Here is a 26,171-nt window from a genome sequence, read left to right as displayed (position 1 = left end):
CACCATGTATAAACATATCACATTGGGTTAGCTCAAAACACAACCATCATAGATCATAAATCACATGTAACCATCATAAACCAGAACCATATATCACATGTAATCATCATAGACCGAAATCATAAATCACATGTATAATAAAACTAAAATAAAATACCGACACTTATCCTTCATCGATCCTTACTTCTGCCTTTGTTATTTCTGTACACACACCGAATCAATTGCCACACCCGACAACACCCAGTGCCTTCTCCTCAACCATGTGCACATACACTTAGTGTACATCACACACATACAACCACACACGAAATACAACACACCATGCAATACGTGCACCTACACTTGACATACGACACATACACCTACACCCAATGTACAACACAACACAATACATGCAACTACACCCAGTGTACACCACAACACAATACATACACCTACACCCAACGTACAACACAACACATAAGTACACCTACACCCTATGCACAAAAAAATACATCCATCTATACCCTATGTACAACACCACACAATACATATACATACGCATGGTAATAACGAATACACATGTCACGATACCATGACTACATAATGCACATACATAGTACCACACTCCTGCAATACAACATGTACGACACACACATAATACTGCATGTACACCAATACCATATGTACAACACGTACATAGTACCACCTATACAAAGCCCTGCTAGTACAACGTGTGCACAACATCACATGTACACGACACCACCTACACAACGTGTACACAACGCCACATGTACATCATACCACCTATACAATGTGTACACAATACCACAGGCACGACATGTACATGACACGACATGTATACAACATCACATTCACGACATGTACACAACACCACATGCACACAACACCACATGTACAACATGTACACGACACCACATGCTCACAACACCACTTGTACAATCATGTACACAACACCATATGTACATAGCACTGTATATAAAACATGTACATAGCACCCTATGTACACAACATTGCATATCCATCATGCGCAAAATACAATATGTACACAACACCGCATATCCAACATGTATATAGCGCCATCTATACCCAACATTGCATATGCAACATTCACACAACACTATTTGTACCACCCTGTACATAACATTGCATACACAACATGTACACACACTATATATGTGCAACACCGCATGCGCACAACATCATAGATGAAAAATTTACAATATATATAACATATGCACAACAAGAGTACCACACATCCAAAATCACACTGTCTCTACCAAGAAACCTTGCTTCCAATGTCTCTATATTATCCATGCTTATCCTATCATGTCACAAAGTACATTGTTTTCATTCCACTGATGTATCCTTCAGTGTTACCTGTAATAACATAAACACGGGCATAATACAAACATACAATATCAATTCATATCCACGTGATACTGACCTCATATATTCATCATGACTACTCTTCCCACTTGGTTCCCATAAGACCAAGAACCTCGTCATGACATTCACTTGCATAAGCAATCATTCCTCCACAAGAATGATCACTGACAACCCTATAGGACAGTGATATAGATACATATACATAGACATTAGCATAAAACAATCATGATATTTTCAGAAAATGACATACATATGTACATATAAACATCAACATAAAACAATCATGATCCATGATGACCTTGTCAGACATGACATACATACATATATACATACATACATGTATACATATATAGACATCAACATAATCATGATCACAACATAATTACCAGATAGCATAAGGTCAAGGTTAAGAGAACTCCCTTTATCCATGCACATCATGCACAACATTGAGAACAACCGTTCCCAACATAGCCAAGGAATCATATGCCTCACATCCATTCACTTTAACTTTCCTATTACCTTTGTCATGAATGTACTACCATTGTCCATTTACACCAAGGGACCGAACCACTCCAACCGATTGTCATATTCTTACCTTCAACTACCCTTACTCATGTATCTAACTTCATCCAAGTCTTACATTGCCTGTTAGGTTTCATTCAACTCTCCCCGAGCTCCATTAACTTTCCTCTTTCCCAACCAATTCCCAATACTCTCAAAATAGTAAAGGCAAGACCGAGAAGAAAACCATGGGAAACCAACAAAAACATGACACCACAAACAAAGTGGTATGGCCATACACCAAACGCAAACAAATCCACAAATCAAGTGCAAACAAATCGCAAAAGACCGAAAGAACAAGACTAACAATAGACACCATGAATCAATCCCATGGTTCCCAAGGAAAGCTCAACCAGAGCCTTCTTCAATATTTCATGGCAACCTCTCTTGCCATGCAACTCCTTGTATCACACTACCATAAACACATAATTATCAATGTATAAATAAATATAACAATATACCAGTTAGCTTACCTTGTTATTCCAAGCACGTTTCCTTGTAGTTGAGCACATTTGTGCCATGTCTCAAGGGACTCCAATTCCCTTGATAGATCCACTTGTAACTGGAGACTAGCTAATATATATGTCAAATACATGTTCATGAATACAACATATATCCACATGATGCCAGACAAAATCAAGGTTAAGAAGAATTCCTGAATGCAAGCAATCATTCGTTTGGAATTATGGTTTCCAAACATAGCCAAAGAAATTCTCACCCAATTCCTTTCTTTTACCTTTTTACCTTGTTGCAATCAAGGCTTACTATATACTGTCACATCACCCAATTGTTAGTTATATAAACACATTAATTATTACCTTGTCATGATAATACCAAGCATGTTTCCTACAATTGTTTACACATTTCAACCACATGTTCCAAATATCAAGACAATCATATCTATCAATTTGAAATCAACCTTTACTAAGACTAACAATAATGTCATAATCCATAGTCAACTCATAGTCTTTAGACATAATGCTACAACTATCGCCTACTACACTCAAGCACATATCAATTGTTTCAACATATCTATTAGTATAATAATCTTAAAACAAAATCATTGGAACGCATACTCATATTATGCAATTCATCAAACATTCAACCAACTTGCAAACATACCATCTTAAATAAATCAACTAGTCGACATAATAGACACCAAACACTCAAACACCAAATAGACGTCATAATCAAACAATCAAGCACAAAGTAGATGACATAACCAAGTTCATACCTTAATGTATCTTAGGGGAGGCTATCTTGTTTGCATAATCAATCTAGTTAACACAATATAACTTTACAACACATTAAATCAATCACATATAAGATCATGATATCCATAACAATAACTAACCAACTAACATGTTCACATCATAAGTTCATAAAAAATTATCATTCATACATAATAATCACACCTGCATAGTTAGTCTAGATTAGTACAACATAATATCATATCATATTAACTCATACATGAATGTCATGACCCTAACCATTTGCATAGGCCAATCCAATTTAGCATGATACATATAACTTCAGATCTTAGTGTAATAACCCTAATCATCAAGTTACTAGCATATAACAACAACAAGTTATATATCATGTTCATTAACAACATATGACCTAATCATCAAGCTAACTATCATATAACAACAACAAGCTAACCTATAACATGCTCATGAACATCATATAACATATCATATAACATAATCGTCAAGCTAACTATCATATAACAACAATGAGCTAACCTATAACATACTCATCAACAACATATAACATAATCATCAAGTTATCTAACATAAAGCAACAATAGCAATGCATACAACCACATGTTACTATCATCCATGACTATTCGGCACATGTACATATGACTACTAGCATCTATCACGTATGTAACCATAACATCAATAGACATGAAAGGCATACACATAACCATAATGCATATAATAATCCTTAACCTACATACCTGCATGCCCAACATATAAACCTGTATGACGACATACTCTTGCCTCGAGGTCCAATGCTGCAACTTCACCTTGATAGTATGCATCTCTTACTCTATCTCAACCAACACATTAGCATCATAACATACCAATAGAATCATGATGACCTAATTGCATATAATGACCTCATGCACAACAACCTTCACCATGAAAATGTATGAATAACAACATGTTGAAATGTGGCAACAAGAATATTCCAATTTTAATTTGTCCTTGAATTAAAATTGAGAATTAAAATTCGAATATAGTCTCACCAGCTGCTTGAAAAATAATTAATTAATTCATCTTGAGTTAATTAGTTGGAGAAATTCAAGCTAGAAGTCTTTGTGAAGTCATGCAACCGTTATCCCTTAAATTAAGGAGATTATCCCTTAATTAAGGAGATAAGGATGAGTTATAATTGAGTTGTAATTAGTTAGCTAAATTAACTGAGTTATGTCCAGTTAAATTAGTTCCAAACAGTTTGAGGAACTAATTGTGAGTTTAGTCAGTTCATGCATGCATGCATCAAACTAGTGTACTCTAGATAACTGAAGATTCTCGCATAAATAACTCATGCATGTCTATTTAGAGAAAGACCCAGTTGAGATTAAAGACAGGGACAATGTACTATGAGTTGCATGTGTTTTCTTATAAAGGAAACTCATCCATGCAAAAGGAACAAGGTTCCTTGAGGATTGTGCAGTTCTAACAGTGTGTGAGAGCAGTGTTACACTGGGTGAAGGAGAACATTCCAGGAGAAACCACGCAAGGAAATAGGAGCTTGGAGGGTAGAGGAGAAGGCATATGAGCAGTTTATTGTATTTGTTAGCATCAATGAGGGATTGTATTGAGAGCTGATTAATTGTGAGAGCTAAAGCTTTGTGTAATCCTGATATATTTCCACTTGTATGATAATACATATAGCGGGGTTTTTAGCTGAGGCTTTCCCCAGAGTATTCTTCTGTGTTTCATGTGCATTGATTCTTATTCTGGTTATATGTGTTCTGCTTGATCTTGCCCAAATCTATTAAGCTTCCGCAAGTTTGATTGTGGAAGTAGATTAAATTATTTTTCTTTAGTTATATCAAGTTAATCTACAGTCAGATTTTCTACATGGTATCAGAGCAAAGGTTATTGGAGTTGTGAACAATATATTGAGAAGAAAATTCGAAGTTTGAAGTTTAGGGTTGCAGGTGAAAAATAAAATTCTTATCATACTTCAAGGTTGGCCAATGGTGTTCAGTGGCTTGAGACTCGAGTATGCCTTGGACGGTAGCTTGAATTACATAGCATGGAAAGATCGCATGGAGGCTGTAATAAAAGACAACGACTTGAAGGAATTCATTGGTCAAGAAATATGAAGGAATTCATTGATCAAGAAATCTAAAAGCCAACTTCAACTAATGCACAAGAGTTGGCTGAGTGGAAAAAGTGTGTGGCGAAGGCGAGACGGATCATCCTTGAGGGAGTTTGAGACCATATTGTCTCGAGTCTCCATGGGAAGGATACTCCATTTTCAATGTGGAAGACATTGAAGGACCTCTACCAGAACATTAGCGACCAGAGGAAATTGGCGCTCAAGGATAAGCTTCGAAGAATCAAGAAGGAGAAGGGAAATACTATTTCCACATATTTGAACAAGTTCACCACCTGCAGAGATGAGCTTAGCAGTGTGGGAATAACTAATGCCGATGATGATATGGTGAGCCTCGCTCTCCTTGGCCTTCCAAAGAGTTGGAATAGCTACCAGGACTCTGTGAATGGAAGGGAGAAGCTGCTGGATTGGGAACGACTATGGTTGGATCTCATGCAAGAGGAGATCAGGAGGAGCACTCAAGATGGTTCTTCATCAAAGAATGGTGACGAAGAAAATATGGTCTTAGCAAGTAAGGCAAGGAAAGGGAAAGGGAAGGCTTCCCATTCCAAGTCGAATTCTTCTCATGGAGGGAAGAAGGGTGACAAATCTAAAGTGAGATGCTTTAATTGTCATGAGATGGGACATTATGCAACTAATTTCCCATCGAAGAAGTCCAAGAAGGGATCCTTGAAAGGACCGGAAGGTGAGGCATTAGCCTCTTAGTTCAAAATGGACTTTACCCTCATCGCATGCATGGTGTCATCGATGGTGGGTTGTGTTTGGTATCTTGACAGTGGAGCCTCACTCCACATGATCAGTGATAAAAGTTTATTTAGTGCCTTGGAGGAGAAAGTCCTCAAGATGCACATAGAGATGGGTGACGACGGAAAGTATAGTGTTTCAGGAGTGGACACGATTGGTTTTCAGAGGGAGCATGGAGCTCCTCTCACCTTGACAGGTGTGAAGTATGTGCCTGGACTGAAGAAGAACTTGGTATCGATTGCAATGTTGGAGGACAAAGGCTATGATGTTGTCTTCAGTAAGGGAAAGGCATTCCTAAGACACATAGCCACGGGTCAGACCAAGAGGATTGGGATTCAGGTGAAGAATCTCTATAAACTAGAGGTATATGATTGTGCAACATTGAGTACGAAAGAATAATTGGTGCAAAGCCAAGATATTGATGAGTTATGGCACAGGAGATTCAGTCATTTTCATCATGGGGCCTTGAAGCTAATGCAGTAGATATCTACTAGACTTCCCAAAGGTAAACTTGAGCAAGTTTATACATGCAAAGGTTGTACCTTGGGAAAGTACGCCAAGTCTTCCTTTCATGATAGAGACACTTGAGGAGAATCAATCTTAGAGTGAGTTCATACTGATGTGTGTGGACCCTCCTCGACCGCATCCACAACGAAGAAAAGGTATTATGTGATTTTCATTGATGATTATTCTCGTAAATGTTGGATTTATTTCATGCAAAAGAAGGATCAAACCTTCTCAAATTTTTGTGAGTTGAAAGCTTTGGTTGAGAAAGAATTAGGGAAGAAGATCAAGGCCTTGAGAAGTGACAACGGTGGAGAATATGTCTCTCAAGAGTTTAAGGACTTCTGTGCAGCGGAATGAATTAAACAAGAGTTGACGAAACCTCATAACCCACAGCAGAATGGGGTGGCCGAGAGGAAGAACAGAACGATTGTAGGGGCAGCACGGGCGATGCTGCTTGACCAAGGCCTACCACTTCATTTGTGGGCTGAGACATGCAACACAGGGGCCTATTTGCATAATAGAAGCCCACATCGCACACTTGGGATGAAAACACCAGAGGAAGCTTTCTCTGGTAAGAGACCAGATGTGGGTCACTTCAGGATCTTTGGCTCATCGGTATATTGCCATGTGACAAAGGATGCACGGAAGAAGCTTGAGCCGATAGTTGAGTTGGAGATACTTGTGGGGTACACTGATACACCCCACAACTATCGGGTGTACTTGCCTACTAGTCGAAGCACAGTGGTTCGCAGAGATCTCAAATTTTATGAGCAGAAGGCCATGCAAGTTTCCATTGAGAGGGAGCTCCAACTACAGGCTACAGAGGAACTATTGGTTTCGAAGGAGGAGGAGCCTCAGACTGATGTGAAGCAGCCACATGCAGAGGTTCTAGGAGTGGAGACATCTACTCAAGCAGAGTCTTTCAGAGATAGACGGAAGCGCACAAGAGAAGCTGATAGATTGTTGTCAGATGTGAGAGAGAATGTGGGAGAACCATCTTCTCAGCGCAGACAGAGGAGGTCACCTGAGAAGTACACTGGATACATGGCCCTTGTTGGGTAATGTGTTAAGACCAAGCCATCTTCCTTTGAGGAAGAAATGTAATAGTCGATTTGGGTTGATGCTATGGTGGAGGAGTATGACTCCATAGTTCGTAACAGTGTTTGGGATGTGGTTCCAAGACTGGAGAACAAGTCTGTTGTGAGTTCCCGTTGGATTTACAAGGTAAAGCAGGCTGCTGATGGTAGTGTGGAGAAGCATAAGGCAATATTTGTTGCTCATGGTTTCTCACAGGTTGAGGGCATCGACTATGATGAGACTTTTGCTCCTGTAGCAAGGTACTCATCTATCAGATCGATGTTGGCACTATTAGCACAGATGGGTTGGAAGATCCATCAAATGGATGTGAAGACTGCATTCCTCAATGGCAAGATTGAGGAAGAGGTGTACATAGAGCAGCTGGAAGGTTTTGAGACCTTCGATCATGAGTTGCATGTGTGCCGACTTAAGAGAGATTTGTATGGGCTAAAGCAAGCACCTCGTTCTTGGTACACCAGGATCGACAACTACTTCACCGGGTTGGGCTTCACAAAGAGTGAAGCGGATGCGAGCCTGTACCACATCATGGTGAAAGGTAAGCAGTTGATCATTGTACGTTGATGATCTCATATTTATAGGTGATGATCAGTTGATCATGTCTTGCAAGGAGGACCTTGCAAGAGAATTCGAGATGAAAGACATGGGTCTCATGCATTACATCCTTGGCATGGAAGTATGGCAGAAGGATGGGGAGTTGTTTGTGTCTCAGGGAAAATATGCCAATGAGATACTCAGGATATTCCACATGGAGAAGTGCAAGCCCACGCAGACTCCTCTAGTAGGTAACTGGAGGAAGGAGGATGCTACTTCAGGAGAAGTAGTAGAGGCTACTGTGTACAGGAAGCTTGTGGGTTCACTGATGTATTTAATGAATGCACAACCAGATTTGTGCTATGCGGTGAACCAACTGAGTCAAGTGATGGTTCAGCCTACCAAGATGTTTTGGAAGGTGACAAAGCATGTGTTGAGATACCTCAGAGGCACATATCAATATGGATTATGGTACAAACGGATAGAGGGAGTGAAGCTACAAGGCTTCACTGATGCAGATTGGGCAGGGAGTCCATCAGATCGGAAGAGCACATCAGGAGGAATTTTCAACGTTGGGTCAGCTGCAGTTTCTTGGTACAGCAGGGAACAGAGGTCAGTTGCACTCAGATCGACAAAGGCTGAATACATGGCTGCAATTCAGGCAACATGTGAGGCCATCTGGTTGCGGAAAATTCTAGTTGGTTTGTTTGATCAGAGGATGGATCCAACTGTGATCTATTGTGATAATCAGAGTTGTATCAAAATCTCTGAGAATCCAGTATTTCATGACAGGTCCAAGCACATCGACATTCGTATCATCATCTTAGAGACTGTGTGGCGAAGAGGATCATGTTGTTGCAATATATTTTGACTGAGAAGCAAGATGTTGACATTTTGACAAAGGCATTGTCAAAGTGTAAATTCGAGTTCCATAGAGATAGGATCGGGGTGGCAGATAATCCATTTCTTGTTGAGAGGGAGTGTTGAAATGTGGCAATAAGAATATTCCAATTTTAATTTGTCCTTGAATTAAAATTCGAATTTAGTCTCACCAGCTACTTGAAAAATAATTAATTAATTCATCTTGAGTTAATTAGTTGGAGAAATTCAAGCTAGAAGTCTTTGTGAAGTCATGCAATAGTTATCCCTTAAATTAAGGATATTATCCCTTAATTAAGGAGATAAGGATGAGTTATAATTGAGTTGTAATTAGTTAGCTCAGTTAATTGAGTTATGTCCAATTAAACTAGTTCCAAACAGTTTGAGGAACTAATTGTGAGTTCAGTCAGTTAATGCATGCATGCATCAAACTAGTGTACTCCAAATAACTGAAGATTCTCTCATAAATAACTCATGCATTTATATTAAGAGAAAGGCCCAGTTGAGATTAAAGACAGGGACAATGTATTATCAGTTGCATGAGTTTTCCTATAAAGGAAACTCATCCATGCAGAAGGAACAAGATTCCTTGAGGATTGCGCAGTTATGACATTGTATGAGAGAAATGTTACACTGGGTGAAGGAGATCATTACAGGAGAAACTACGCAAGGAAATAGGAGCTTGGAGGGCAGAGGAGAAGGCATATGAGTAGTCTATTTTGTCTCTGAGCATCAGTGAGGGATTGTACTGAGAGCTGGCTAGCTGTGAGAGCTAAAGCTTTGTGTAATCCTGATATATTTCCACTTGTATGATAATACAGATAGTGAGGTTTTTAGCTGAGGCTTTCCCCAGAGTATTCTTCTGTGTTTCATGTGCATTGATTCTTCTTCTGGTTATATGTGTTTTGCTTGATCTTGCTCAAATCTATTAAGCTTCCACAAGTTTGATTGTAGAAGTAGATTAAAGTATTTTGCTTTAGTTATATTGCATTATCAAGTTAATCTATAGTAAGATTTTCTACACAACATGTAAACACTGACATGCATAACAAATGCATATACAACCATACACTCACGGCGACACAGCTCAAAACAACACCATCAACCTTCACATGGCGACATCACTACAACCATGATCAACACCATGTAAATATAACAAGCATATGCACTACAAGTGTAAGGAACACATAAGAAACCGCCATAAATGCATGTCCAACACACCACCCATCCAATCGGAGGGGTGAACCATGCTCTGATACCACTCTGTAATACCCTTCTCCAACATCTACCCAAGCAACCAATCGGCTGGGGTAAACATGCGATGAGAGGACACTATGATATGATTCGACCTCCTAAGTCATGTTAAGGAAGTGGAGCAATGGAAACACACCATACAAACATTCAACATCATCATTAGGACCCTCAAGAACCAATCCAACCTTTCTGCCAACCATCCCCTGGGTCCCTTTGAGATTTTGGACACTTGACCTCTAGACACTCTCATGCTATGGGCATGCAGCGTCCAGGGACCTCTAGATGCTCTCATAGGCCTGCAAGCCAATGTCCAGGGACGATTTTACTAAGTTTTGTGCCAACGTCCCTAGGATTTAAGCCACATTTTCAGGCCCAAAGCCCAGGTCATAGCCCAAAAATTGAATGACACCTACTAGCCATGAAATACATTTCATCATACATATCACGAATATGTAATCTACAGGTGTAAATAACAGTTCTGAGCATAGGGGTCTCATACTTATCTGAGATTCGCTATGAGGCATTGTTTCCTTGTCACTTTAGCTACAATTTCATCCATTAGGCCATAGATACATTATTCATTCATATACAAGTAAAAACATGATGGGAAGCATACATATTCACTATCATAATACATGATCATAACCAACATAGTAACAATAGAAATACCAAGGATACATTAGCCCTATAATCCACATATAAACCAATATATTACTCATGAGATAACAAGGAGAAATATCCTCATATTAATGATGCAAAATCCAACTCGGTATTGGACTACCACGTTCCACCCGACCGTAGAATGACCAAGCCAAATCTCTCTCCATTCATTCACCCTCGTGCCATATTCCAACCATGAATGTGGGATCTCATAAAACACATCAATCCAAAACCATCCAGGGCTTCCAGAGGCCAAACCCCCTCAACCCATCAAACAGGGATTCCACCTCACGGTTGGACATCACAAAACCATCATCAGATTGGTCTCTACCCAACTTCCAGAACTAGTAACTCAACCCACAACTGTCGTCGGGCTTGGTAATTAGACCGGGTCTAGCAATAATCACACAATGCTATCACGCAAGTTCCTAATTGCAAATAAAAAGTAGATGGTGAGAACCTACTTGGATTCCAATGCTAGTGTTCGTCAAAGAGATGTCGCCCTCGTTCCTTTGCCTTGGCCGGTCACGATCTCCACGATCTCCGTAATTGGACACCTGCACATGCAAAGAACAACACGAAAACAAGCATAAAATCTAGTAGATGCAATTATATATCAGTCAGAAAAGATATAACTCAACATCAAACATAAAACAATGAGAGTGGAACCATAATGATAGTCATCTATTATTAATAAATAACAAAGAAGAATACAACCATAGTTCTGACGTCGAATCCTTCTCGAGAGGGTCCAGCCAGCAAGTCTCTTAAGCATTCACCCTTGGAGGTATATCTCCCAAGACAAAAACTCTCTCTCACACAAGTTTACACAAGAAAGAAACACTTCACAACCTTCCTTAAGCTCTCTAGCAATCCCACGCTTGTCACACCAACTACCTATCAAGTTCACCCACTAGCAGCAACACTCCAAGCACTATAAATTCAAAACTAGCAGCTCATGGCAATGGTGGAGGCTTAAGTAGGAGAAGGAGTCTCCATGAATGGTGGGAGGATGAGCTTATCTCCAAGGAAGGTGGCTCAAATGACGAAACAGACATGCCAGAGAAGGGAGGGCAACATTTACAAGGCCAACAACCAGGTCTGGAGTCATCTGGAAGGTCGGCTGTTAGAACAAACTCGCCCAAACTAGATCAGCGCGGGTTCATAACCGCACTGGTGCGCTGACATCGCTACTGAATAACAAAGAAAGCCATATCAGCGCGGTCAGATATACCTAACAGATGCGTTGTCTCATGAAATTCGACCAACGCGGGAATCACGTGTACTTCCGCGCTGGCAGCGCATTCCGTCTGTTATGGAGCGCTAATCAGCGCGTTTATTGTAACAACAGTCGCGATGATAGTAAAACTTTGGAAAAGTGGGTCATTTGGCAACATTAGAGAGCATGAGCATGATTAATTTGAACTCATGACACAGTAGGAAGACTGACAGGAAGACAATGACAAATTACTGTGTAACAGGGCTTCCAAAGTGTTTTTCCAACAAAGGCTTCCAGGACTAGTAACTCAACCCACAGCTGCTGCCGTGTTTCCAGAGCATTTTTCCAACCAAGGCTCCCAGGACTAGCAACTGAACCCACCAAGGGCTTCCAGAGTGTTTGTCTAACCAAGGCTTCCAGGACTAGTAACTCAACCCAAGCTATTACATGGCTTCTAGAGCATTTGTCCAACCAAGGCTTCTAGGACTAGTAAATCAACCCAAGTTGTTATAGGGCTTCGAGAACATTTGTCTAACCAAGGTTCCAGGAACTAAGAACTCAACCCAAGCTAAAAGAAACATGAGAACCAACCAGAAAAACAAAGAAATGAACCCACAACACCATGGCTATCTAGGAGAGGGCAAGGCTAGGAAAAACCACTATCAATCTAGGCAATCCTCCATGCCAATGACAAATCATAGCCAAGAAACCACATTCATGTGCCATGCATGCCAAAATTAATGAGGAAAACATACATGCAACTCGATACCTATAAGAAAAACCCACTATAGCTACTGATCCCAATGTCCTCTTGCGCTTTCCTGCTCCAAAAATCCAAGTATGCCACACCCTCCAAGAGTGCTCCAAGAAAAATCTAAGTGTCCAAGAGTATGAGAGAGAGAGAATAGAGAGAGAGAGCTCCAAAACTAAACTGACCATGCCTGCCCATTGATCCTCAAAAGCCTTTTTATCAATGAGGCCTTTATTTTCTTCACTTTCCATTATTTTCCTTCAATTTACTCCTCACATGAAACCTGTGACCTTTCACCTCCATTTTCTCCTAATTTCCATTATTTTCATAAATAAATGTGCCAAAATACCATTTTTCCTTTCCAAAGCCTTAGCCATTGCCTTTGCCAATTTCCATAGCCATAATAAACCGAATGAACACCCACTAGGATATTTTCCCCACCATTCATCTTGTGTTGATGATGTTGGACCTGCCAACATTCAGGGGATCTCCTCGGTTTGAAGTCCCAACTAGACCTCACACCGTTTGGTGTAGGGGTCCCATCTAGTACGATGGCATGGTTTCCATTATCTTAGAGATTTGCCTTAGCTCTTTCTATTAAGCACATGAGAGTGTTATGCTTATATCTTCAAAAAGTGAGGTGAGTATGCTTGGTGAGTGTGTAATGTAACTTTGTGTTTGGGTTCTCTTACTGTAAGGGAGAGGGTAAAAGTGAGCCTCTAGATGAGAGGTAGTAGTACCACCCTGGGAGAGACACATGCGAAAACAATAATGGTCTGTCCAGCATCCAGCGGAGTAGTCCACAACGGATGTGACAGTCGTTTAAACCAAAGTGTAAAGGAAAAATGTACACCATCCAGCGGAGTAGTCCACATGTGGGTGATGGTCGTTATAAACAAGAAAAACAAGAATGGTATGTCTAATGTCCTGCGGAGTAGTCCACATGGACGAGACAAAAGTGATAAAAAATACAACACATATTCAACAATGTAAGTACTAAAATAATCAAAGTAGTTCAACTATCTTGGTACAGGTTAAGTGAACATGCATTACAAACGTTTAAAAAATAGTCTTACAGATGGATACAAAACATGCGTGAAAACGTGTTGAACTGAGATAGGCTTCTGAGTTAAGCAAAAGTTCCAAGACACATTTGTACACCATACATCACTAGTCCCAGTGGTGGGACATTGGAGCCACTCATCGCTCCTCAAAGAACAGACTATAGAATCTCAAGGCTATGTGGGAGGAGCCAAGATGAAAAGTCCTTTACTCATACAATGAGGGGGTATATATAGCCAAGGGTGATTCTCAACCCTTGTGACTCTTGGACTTCCCTCATGACTGTTCAACTTCCTATGACTTTTCAAGTGATGTGACTCTTCAAATTCATATGTGCGTCCGTTGGACTTTCCCTTTACATTACATTTGATTACAACAAGTATGGCCCATAGTAGTGATGTGGCCGAGACAACTCATGACACAAATTGACATGACACTGCTGACATGTACTGGTTGACTGTGGTGTCTATGTCAAGCTGCTATGCTGTTGAGTGATGGATGTGCTCTCGATGTATTGTGCCTTCACCTCCACATGGCAAAGTGTTGTGTGGTATTCAATGGTCTTGGTATTTGCTTGATTGTTCAGTGCGTGTATCCCTTTTGCTTGCTGCTCGATGCACTTTGTATGTCCCTTCAGCTGCGAGTAAGTCTCCTAGCATGCGCTCCTTCTTCATCCCGTTCGTTGTCGCGCCATGTTCCATTAATATACATGTTCTTGTAATTCACTCATGATGAGACAACATCAAATCCAAAAATCTCCTAGTCTAGCATGATGCATTTTTTTCGGTTTTGGGTCCAGGTAACCGAGAGGGAGGACAAGACACTGAAACTGCGCAAAGCACAACTCAGGCTGGGATGAGAGTCTCCAGAGTATTGTTGGGAAAAACTGGGCAGAGGTCACTGGGAGGCAAAATTGCGCAATTAGGGACAACAGTGACAGCTGCAAGGTGGAACCCAGTTGGGTAGAACTACGCAGTTCCTTGGAGGAAGACAAGGCAGGGTGTCGGGGGGAACTGTTGGATAGTTCTACGCAATTTTCAGGATGAGGACTGAACGGGCCACTCGGGGTCCAGCTGGGAATTTGCGCAGTTTCTTGGAGGGAGACAAAGTGGGGTAGCAGAAGGTGTACCAGTTAGGACTGCGCAATTTTCAAGAGCAGAGCAAAGAAAGGTAGTAGGGGGCCTTCTAGACAGACCTGCCTAGTTTCTGGGAACAAAATCAGAGCAAGAAAACAGAGGGTGAACCGGTCAACATTGTGAAATTTTCAAGAGTAGAGCAGAGAAAGCCAGTAGGAGGGCCTGCTAGACAGGCCTGTGCAGTTTTGTGAGACAGACAACTGGCTCACTTCCAGGATTGTGCAGTGCATCTACCTCGGAGGACAACCTCAAGCACTATGCAGTTCTGGGTGGCAAAGTAGGGTCATTGAGAGTTGAGACTGCGCAGTGTAGCTCAATTGGGGACTGGTTGAAGGGGTTTGTCCGGTTGATAGGTTTTTAGGAAAAATGGTTAAGTGCGAGAGCAAGTGAACTTGTGTAGGCATGACATTGTGTTCATACACTTATCATGACTCGATGGAAGGAAACCACAAACCAACAACACAAACATGTGCTCAATGAGACTATCTGAAAGTTAAGAGTGACAAGTGCGACACTTGAGATAGACCTTCGAACGACCGTGACGACACTTTCACAACAGTGCTTACAAATTTGTGTGTGACTATGATTGATGTTCTTAGAGTGAAGACAACTCATGCACACAAAGACCAACCTTCAAAGTCGCTGGAACAAGATTGCAAGCTTGACAAAGCAATGAACATGCCAAAAGACGATCGTTGGTCGGACAAGAAAAAGGGTGTAAAGACTCTGCAAGAGCTCATTGAATGAGCTCGAGTGTTGTAACCACCAGTGGAAAAACCAAGGAAGGCTTCGAAATTTGGATGCAGGCCAAAATTTTGGAGGGTGTTGTAGCCTCTACAACAACTTGGAATATGTGTCCCATCACCATGGTCTTATATATTTTTACATGAATTTTTAACAAGGGATGTTACAAACTCTTCCAATTTTTGTTTCTGTTTCCTAGTACACCCCTCTAGGGATGCCTTACCTCTTATAGACTCCTCTACAAACTAATTTTCTTTTAAAATTAGAAAAAAACATACTTCTTGTTAAAACTGATCAATTTTTTTGGCTTGGTTGGCACTTACCAACAAATTTTTGACTTGCCTTTTTGTGCATTGATGGTGAATGATTTTCCATCCTTGACGAGTCGATACTTGTTGACTCTTCGCATGAATATTGCAACTCACATATACATGTAGGGACTTCCAAATATGGCTCCACATACATCAAGGGGAACTACATCTAGTTATACTTCATCAATAAAATCAACACTAATGGCAAATCTATTTTTGCATTGTTTTATTACCTTGAACTCTACATCCTTATTTACCCATCCCAATAGATATGGGCTAAGATGGTCATGAACTTTCAATCCTGACTTGTTAACCAACTCCGTTGCAATGAGATTCACCCATGATCTTGAGTTAAACAAAGCATTAATCTCTATCTTCTTAACCTGTATCTTTATGTGGAAGAGTTTGGTCATTTCTTTCTCTTCCTGTTGTTGAAGGCTACTCGGATTCACCTCCTTCTGCACTGACATACAAACAATATTCACATGCACATCCAATTTTCTTTCAACCTAATTGCTCAAATTGGTGGCCATGATATTCTTCTTCTTATTGTCTTTCTTTTTTCTCCTCAAGTTAAGCTCTGGATGAAACTTCCAACACTTCTCCTCTATATGGCCATCAATATTCCAAATGTTGCAGTGGTTGTTAGGATCTTTGCACTTGTGTGATATGATTCTCTAATTTTTATCTTTTCCCTCTTTCCACTTCTTCTTCCCCTCCTCAGAAGTGTCATGTTTTTTTTTTGTTGATAAGTGGGCGAATCCTGAAAATCACTCTTACCCTGTGGCTGAGAGGCCACGACTCAGGGGCATCTAAGCTGTCAAAATCACCCGGGGATCGCACCCGGCTTGAGCCGCACCAGCGGAAACCATGCTGGATTTTTTGGTATCAGCGAGACTAGAACCGGTGACCTTTTGCTTACAGAGCGCCTTAACAGCGCACTCCTTCACCAACTGTTCTAAATCTCTTTGATCTCAGAAGTGTCATGTTACTCCTTCTACTTTAATCCAATTGATTTCCCTTTCTTTAGGCCCATGTTCTCCAGGTATTGTTCCTATGCACAAGCCTTATCCACCGATTTGGGCTTGAATAACATCGATTTCTTCCATAGATGGTTGTGTAGATCCCCCAAATACTTGATGAGAATTTATGGGTTCCTTGGGGATATACCCAAAATTATGGCCATCTTTTCTAACTTTATAATGTACTCATATATGCTCTGCTCGGGCTTCTGCTTGAAGTAGTGCCACCAAATCCACTGGTCCCCTACATACCCAGTAGGGTAAAATTGTGACTTCATGAGGTTTTTAAATTGCTCCCACTTATTCACTAGAGTATCTCCCTCTAACCTCAAGGTCTTGATGTGGCTTTCCCACCAAGTCAGGGCATGGCCCTCTAATTTCAGTCATGCAAATGAAATATATATATATATATATATATATATATATATATATATATATATATATCTATATATATATATATATATATATATATATCTATATATATATATATATATATATATCTATATATATATATATATATATATATATATATATATATAATACGGTTGAATACTGTTATATTATAAAAAAGTTCAGCAGAGGGACAAGTCCCATTACAGATACTAGAGGAAGTGAAGTGGAGTTGATCCAAAATGAGCACACAGTCCCTTGATCCAATTCACTAGGCTTAATTTTTAAGACTTGGAAAGCTAACCAGCTATATTGCCATATGAACTGACCTAGGAGCAAATGGTGTTTACAATGCATAAGACATTTTCACCAGAATTGGTTGACCGAATCATCAGGCGGCTGCTCTTTTTTATCGCTGTTCTTGGTAGAGGCCTCCCCTTGCATGCTATGGTTCATAGATCTTATGTGACTGATGGCTTCTTCCAAGTGATTGCATTTCTCTTTGAGGCCTTCTATTTCTGCCTTCTGTTTTTCAAGTTTTTTCTTCTTTGATTTGTTCTCTGACTGAACTTCTTCTTTGAGTTCGTTGAAGTGCTTGATGAAGCGGGCAATCATGAAGCAGTGCGCCTTGCAGAGGGTGCAATTGTTGTTGGTGATGACACGGTCCAAAGGATTTTCTGACATTGTTGACGAGTCTTGAGTAATCTTGAATGTCTTGAGGCAGAGCTTGAATAGCTTGCTACAGAGAGGAGAGTGAAGGTTAACAGAGATTCTGGAGGAAGAAGGCAGGCGGATCAGAGAGTTGATGGCGGAGGAGCAGTTTAGGGGAGAGAGGATAAGAAGCGGAGCTCCAGAGATAAGAGGGGGCGGGAAGCAAAGAATTGCAGAAAGAGGGAGGAAGCAGCTTCTGAAGGGGGGATAAAGAACAGAGGAGAGAGCATGAGGATGATGACAGAAAGAATGAGGAACAAAGAGCTGCGAAATAGAGGCTAGTGAAGTTGAATGGAGCTGGATCACAAAGATAGAACGAGTGTTAGAGAAAAGAACGAAAATACAATCCTGACAGACAAAATCTATACCTCGCAGAGCTGACTTTGAGGAACTTCTGTGACTGAAGAGCACCGGGGGCGATTTGGAGAAGGGATGACGGGAGCTCGAGCCTTTGCCGAGAGAGCAGAGCGCAACCACCACAATGAACTGGCTGAACCAATGCACCACGGGCTGTTTATAAGCCCACTCAAACTTCAGAGCCTCTGGATGCGGATCAGACTGCTCTGAGATGTTCCTGTCCTGGATGTCAATTCGAATATTTCTTGAGCAGCCTCTAGGGATTGCGAAATGACTGTTGCCTAACTTCTGAGTGATCTTTCCACGAGACTCTTCCTGCTCCATTATCCAGTACAGATTTTCCATTTGCCTGAAGATTTCCTTGACAGTGCTTAGGATGTGGAAATGGATACTGTCAGTGGAGAGGGAATCGGACGTCCAGCTGCATGGACTGAAGGAAGAGGTGGAATTTTTATGGAGATGACTGTTGGAGCCTTGGATCATGAGCCCGACTGTTGTGGGGAAAAGTATCCGATGCGGATGACCCTAACCCTTTCTAGATGTGACAGTATCTAGCAACAACTGAATGATAAAGTTTTCATGTTCTTCTTTATGAGTATATAGATAGAATGGAAAGAGGGTCAACCAACCTGGTGTCTTGCGCTTGATTGATCCTTATCCTTCTTCCTTTGTATCCAGCTCCCAGCTCTTTGCTCTCCAAGCCGATCCAGCTACACACAAGACCTGCACAACAAGAGAGAGCAAACTAACAGATACAAGCACTCATAATCAAAGCATGGATCAGATTGCATCAAAGACACATGTAAACACAAAGCATCTATGTAAAACAAGTGAATAGGAGAACATGCAAACTTTATTGATAGAAAGTAACAGGGTTCCAGAGGAAGTTACAACCAATGATGTTGGCTCCAATCCAGCAGCACCTCCTCGGCAGCAAGAACTCTCTTCTTGACCTCTAGTAAAACAATCACCCAATAATCCTGGCGGTATACCAACAGCACCTCCTTGCTTATACAAAATTCCAGCCTCCCTAGACCTCATAGAAGAGCTCTATATATAGGAGAGAAGAGGAAAGGATGAGTCAGCTTGAGGCTGGCAGATAGCTGACTAGTGTCTTCTCCATCTTTAGTTAATCTTCAGTTCCTGTGTCCACTTGGAGATCCTTGGTTACACATGGTGATCAAGTACCTCTTACTCATCACAGGGCGAATCTCATGAACCAAGTGTCAGTTTGGAAGCTTCCTGGGCAATTGACACCTTGCAGGATGACTGTGCCACTTGGCCAATCTCGCCCAGCGCAGGTAGCCTTCATAGTTTTTGACTTCCAGCGCAGGTACAGAGTGGGACAGTTGCAATACAGCGCAGAAGCTCAGTTTAGCAGCTGACATGATCCAAAATAAGCCTGTTCTGAAGTGTTTTCAGGTGGAGAACTGATTGGAAGTGCTGTTGATTGATGACCTTGTTCTTTTAGGGGTAAGAACAACATGTTTAGGGACTGAGGATCCCTGTAATTATCGACATTCCTTGCTCCTTGACGCGAGGCACAAAAATGTCTATAACAGTTGCCCCCTAAAGTATGAGGCCGTTAATCGGGTGAAATGCTTTAGCTAGAGGGTCCGAAGTTCGTTCCAGTACCGGAGGAGAGTGCCCTGTAATACAATACAATACAATACATTATCTTTCATTCAATTTCATGGTCTGGCTGAGGCGGGAATTCCCATGCTCAGCTTTTATAAATACATTTTGATACATATGACAGACGATCGTCTGTGGACAGACGGATAATCTTCTGCTGAAATTATCATCCTTTGATAGGATGATCATCTGCTGCAATGATGTACATGGCAAATGTTTTTATATTTCCTGAATATATATCGCAGCCCGGATGGATGAAACTAGATCCGGGGTCTTCAAACTCGTTCGATCTTCACTCTAAGTACAAGTCGATCCATGTGAGAATTGCGTCGAAGTCGAACATGGAAAGACATCGCTTGATTACCGGTCAATAATGAAAACCGTTAACAAGCGCGAGAGGAATCACCAATAATGACAATGACCCTCAAGGTACTGCAGTACAATTCACGTGGCGTGAATAAAGGACTTGGCGTCGAACGCCACGCAAAATCTTCTGGTCGAAGGTCATTGAGGTATACCTGTCGCCGGAAGTGAGAAACTTGCCATTGAGGCATGCAAGCTTCAAAGTACTGATGGGGGTGTTCCTAGATCAACTTCTTGGATAATGAGCTGATGTCGACAAGAAGCGATCCGTCAAAGGAGGGTCTTAATGAATCCCACATCAATGACACGGAACGGAGCTAATGATTTAGTGGAGGTGGAAACAAACTGTGATATATGAATCAGGGTGGCGATCATGAAAATGGATGAAGGATGATGTATGGTAGTGGATGGGACACGGTTGACACTTTCTGAATGACCCCTCTTGAACATATAATGACACTGATGCGATGGATCGGTAGCATTACCCCAAATGGATGGTGTGGCGAGGACCATGGTGACGAGACCGGTGAATGAGACAACCCAACCCGATGTGATACGGAGGAAAAGTGTCATGTTCAAGAGTGACTTGCTACCTCTAAACTTTGATGTTCTCCCAATTTTTCCCCAGTCATTTCTGACCAGTACCTCTTTATTTTTGTCAAGCTTGAGGAGGATAACATATGCTTGTTCTATAACCTGCCCTTCGGGCAAGCCCATCGCTAAGATTTAACGAGCCTAGCGATAGGGAAACTCGTTCTCGTCTAAAGACAAGTTTGTCGCTATTTAATCATTTTAACGAGTCTAACGACAAGGAAAAATCGGTCCTTTTCATTTTTAGAGAGTCTAAAAAGGTACGGAAAGTCGACTCCATAGTTCCGTTTTCGTCAGCATATCCCTTAAGTCCGAAAAAGTATAAAACAATACAGAAGGGATGGCTGTTCGATACTTTTACGAGCTGAACAAGACAAGCGCTCGATCCTTTTGTGTAATAATCCCTCAGGTCCAAAAAGATTAAAATTTAGAGGAGGGATAGCGTTCCGGTCCTTTAACGAGCTGGAAGGCCAAAACTCGGCAAACTTTTCATATTTTACGAGTCAGTGAAAAGAGCTGAAAGAAGACTCGTCTTTTGAGAAACGAGTGATAAACAGGTATAGCAGCAGATTCCAGGTACAGGTTGGAATTTTCCAATCACGGCAGTGTCACAAGGTTGGCTAGGTGAAATCACTCTTCGCAGCTGTTTCTCAAAAGAGGTAAACACACAAATGGAAGTGAATGATCGGCCAAATGAAAAGTGGAGGTGACGGTGCACAAACACGACCAAGGCTTTTATGGCTGATGAATTTACGATCTCACAAGGTTATTTACCGGTACTGGGTTCATTTTTTAATGAGCTTGAATGCGCCAAAACACTGCTCAACCTTATGTTTATTTTTTAACGAGCATGAACTATGTTCTAAAACTGCTCGATCCTTTTTGCATGCCCCCAGCATCATAATAACGCATGTCAAAGGAGGGTGCCCCCCAAACTTCATTGCATTCAACTTGGTGATTGGAATGAAGGTTTATCTTTGAATTTTGAAAAGGGGATTTGTTTCATTTTTTAATGAGGTTGACATAATAAAAGAACTATCCTCATGACTCCTTGTTTCATTTTTTAACGAGGTTGACACGAGATAAGAACCGTCCTCGGATCTTCATTTTTTAACGAGGTTGACCTGAGATAGGAACTATCCTCGGAGCCGAAAAAATATCTAGGAATCTTCCGAATCCAACCAGAAGATTGGATTAGATTTCATGTTGTAGGTTTCCACCGTGGCCTCTTCCGCCAGATTACTTGGAGGCGGCATGGCGAAAGTACCCATTAAGGCAGGGTCTTTTAGGAAACCTACTCCGATATTTTGGAAAAAATGATCCCTTGCATGGATCATTGGAATGCTTCCTGTAACTTGTGAACTGTTGGGGAGAAAAGTTCGTTGGTCGACGATTGTAATTCCTTCTTGGGAGGGAAATGCAATCCTTCTGTAATAGGTCGACACAACCGCGGCCATGGCATAGATCCAGGGCCTTCCTAGTAGGATGTTGTAATCGAGGTTTCCATCAATTACTTCAACATCAATTCCTACTGTTTTGCCCCCCAGTTCAACTTGCAAGTTACTTAAAATCCCGTATGGAGTGTATGATCGTCCATCAAATGCTTTTAACGTCGTTGACGATTTCGACAAGGGTGGTGATCCTAATTCTTTCCAGCAACTCATCGACATAAGACATGTAGATGCCCCCTCATCAATAATTGTTCGATGAACAGTTTTGTTGAGGGCTTTCACTTGAATAAGGAAAGCTAGTTGAGCTGGTAACTGAGGGTCATATCCTTTATGATCAAAGGCCACCAGATTGGAATCCATTGGGCCAATCCCACCTATTGCTGATAATAAAGCTTGCTCTTGGGAGGGGTAATTTTGTGGTACCTCAGGTGTCGACATAGCGGACGATGATTTAGCCAGGTCCTCTATTATATTATAATCCTGTGTTACTTTGGCACGAGGATTAAATGTCGATTTGTGTATTACTCCCTTTGGCGACTTTATCATTGGCTCAGGATCGATGGGTGGCACAACTTCGGGCAAAGTTGTTGTTGAACTACTAGGTCGTTCATTAACCTTGTTGTTCGACAGCTTTGGATTCCTGTAATCTTTATTCCTTGTCAAAGAATTATTCTGTTGCTTCGAGGTAGACAACATAAGCACTTGGGATGTGTAAGCATTTTGATTAGCAACCATATTTTGACTAGGATTAGGAAACGGATCAGTCAACACAGCTGAGGTTTTCGGACTCTTAAAGAATCTTTTAAGCTCAGCTTTGTATGGACAATCTGCTGTCCAATGATCCTCATCGCATATATGACACCCCGAAGGGGGTTTCCCTTTTCTCCCTTTCTTTTTCTTCTTGCCCCCTGGTTGCTTCAGTTGTTTTCCCTTGTCGGTCGACATGGCATTTACTTCTGAGGCAAGAAGTCGCTCATTTGCATTTTGACTAGAATTTTTGCGTTTGCCAGTCACGCCATTACTGGCGTGAGAGTTAGTATTCGATCCAGGAGGGGGAGGAATTGAAAATTCAGGTCTAGGGGCGTCAGGTATTTTGTCGTAGAGCGTGCCCGACTGAGTATATACTAAGTCTAAATATTGAGCACGAGCAATGACTTGCTCCTCTGTTACGACTCCTCCCTTGGCCACATCTTCCGTTATAGCTGGAAGTAACGACTTTATAAACCATTCAGCTAACAGCTGATCGGGAACGTAAGTTTTCACCATTCTACGACGACGTCGCCACTCATGTATATGATCAGATATGTGAGTGGCCGTTGTCTGTTTGAAGTTGGTAAGGAGTTCTGTTCCCGTTTCATACCTTATTGGTAATTGAAAATGGGTTAAGAAAGTCGTGGCTAAGGAGCTGAAATTGTCGAAAGAGGCTCTTGGCAATTCAATGTACCATTTAGCCGCTGGACCTGTCAATGTCCTCTGGAAGAGTCGAAGCCTTATCGAATCATCATTCAAGGTATTCGACGAACACCACAGATGGAATGTCATCACATGATTCGATGGGTCTTCACCCGGATTTCCATTAAATTTAGGAATATCTGACGGAAGTTTATGTGGAATCGCTGGCCACCAAGGGGCATAAGCAATTGGATCATTCGTCAGCCGGTTTAGATCTGGCAGTTCTAGAGTTGCTACAAAGGGCAACTGTTGGTTCAGGTTAGGCGAAGCATATCCAGGATAAGATGGTATCGCCTGAGCAATGGGTCTTTGCAGACCAGCATTATGCTGACAACTGAGACAAGGTTGATGGGCGTAACCATTATAGTATGGTTGTCCATTACTTACAAAAACTTGTTGCTCAGGTCCTTGATATGATTGTTGGAATGACAGTTGTTGAGTTCTAACCAGCTCTGGTTGTTGGACCATTTGCTGTTGACCAATACTGGATGATTGACCAGGATGAGTAGTCACAGTACTTGTTTGAGCCTGAGTCGCTCCAGATAGGGAGGCACTACCCTGAGATTGTGATTGAGTCGCTGAGCCAAGAGGTTGTTGTATTACAACAGGTAACGCTCGTACTTGCGACACATTCGCCATAGCAGGTGTGGTGGTAATATTCGACACAGGGTGGACTGGTTGCATAGAATATACAACTCCTGGTTGTTGAGGCAGTATTGGTACCCAACTGCTGGATGTAATTCCAGTTTGACCTGAACCTTGTTGCGAACTCACGGATGGGCATCCTCCCGGAGGAGGTAATGAAAAGGCATACTGCCCCCCATATGGTATCAATCCGGAACTCAAGGGGATCGATTGCCCAGGTTGACCTCTAAATGGATCAATTTGGCGAGTTTCAACATAAGAAATACCAGATGATAATCCGGACGAAGAAATAGGAACTAACCATGTCATCGTCCCTGATGGGACTCCGGCTTGTTGTTGACAACTTGCCGGGACAGATGGTATACCAGCGAACATTGTTGGAGTAGCAGTAGGAGCTTCTGCTGCTGCTGTGTCTGACGACACAGTCCTAGATGTCGATGGTTGTTCAGACATATCTAGTCTATCCAAAAGATTTTTAGCGATTTTACAGGAACTTCCACTCGTGGTGGACTAACTTCGAAGATCAACGAGGGAATGGTGATGATTATTCCGCTTAAAATAAATTTTGTTAACGACGCTTTTAGACACAAACTTGCTTTTTCATGTTTTAAGAGTCGAGAAAAAGCTAAAGATGACTCTAGTCGCCTTCGATGTATTAACGAGCCCAAAGTGACAAATGCTCGGTTGGACCTTTTCAGTTATAGAGTTTGAAAAGGGCCAAAAGAAACTGCTCTGGAGATCTAGGCAGAGGGTGTGCCAAACCTTTCGCGAAACCACAGAATACGTTTTACGGTACGGGTGGTCGATCTTCGTGAATGTTGTGTTCACTGCATCGCGATCAGTAGGGCGGTCGACACGGCTTCCTAAGGATAAAGGATAATTGCCTATAGGGGTCTCCCAATATACGCGACGGTACGCGGGAGCTCAAATCCGTATTAGTGCTATCGTCCCTCAGGAGGAATCACCCACCTTCGTAGAGATCGACAGTCACTACGTTTAACGACGCCGGAACACGTCTCTACCTAGACCTCTATTGTGAGCGTTATGTTACAATGCGTTGTTAGATTCATTCAATATATTTTAAGTTGATCTTGTTTATCAGTTTGTCTTTCAGGATCACCACGAGATGTATTGGTACAAATTCCTAAATGCAGCTAAAATGATAAGCAAGCTTTCACTATCTTTTTAACTTTGAAAATCCTAGCTACTGAAGGGAGAGAAAAACAATATCTTTCCAAACAGAGCACAAAGCACAAACTAATGCACTTTCTCCTAGATCAGACACCCAAACTTATCAAAATGAAAATGCAAGATGCATGTATTTCTTTTCTTTTTCCTTTAATGTTGATGC

The sequence above is a fragment of the Pinus tabuliformis genome, chromosome 3_2 (assembly GCF_031772625.1).
Source record: "Pinus tabuliformis cultivar Carrire ecotype Pingquan chromosome 3_2, CPIR1, whole genome shotgun sequence".
Taxonomy (NCBI): domain Eukaryota; kingdom Viridiplantae; phylum Streptophyta; class Pinopsida; order Pinales; family Pinaceae; genus Pinus; species Pinus tabuliformis.
The sequence above is the reverse complement of the archived record's forward strand: the minus strand, read 5'-3'. Positions refer to the sequence as shown.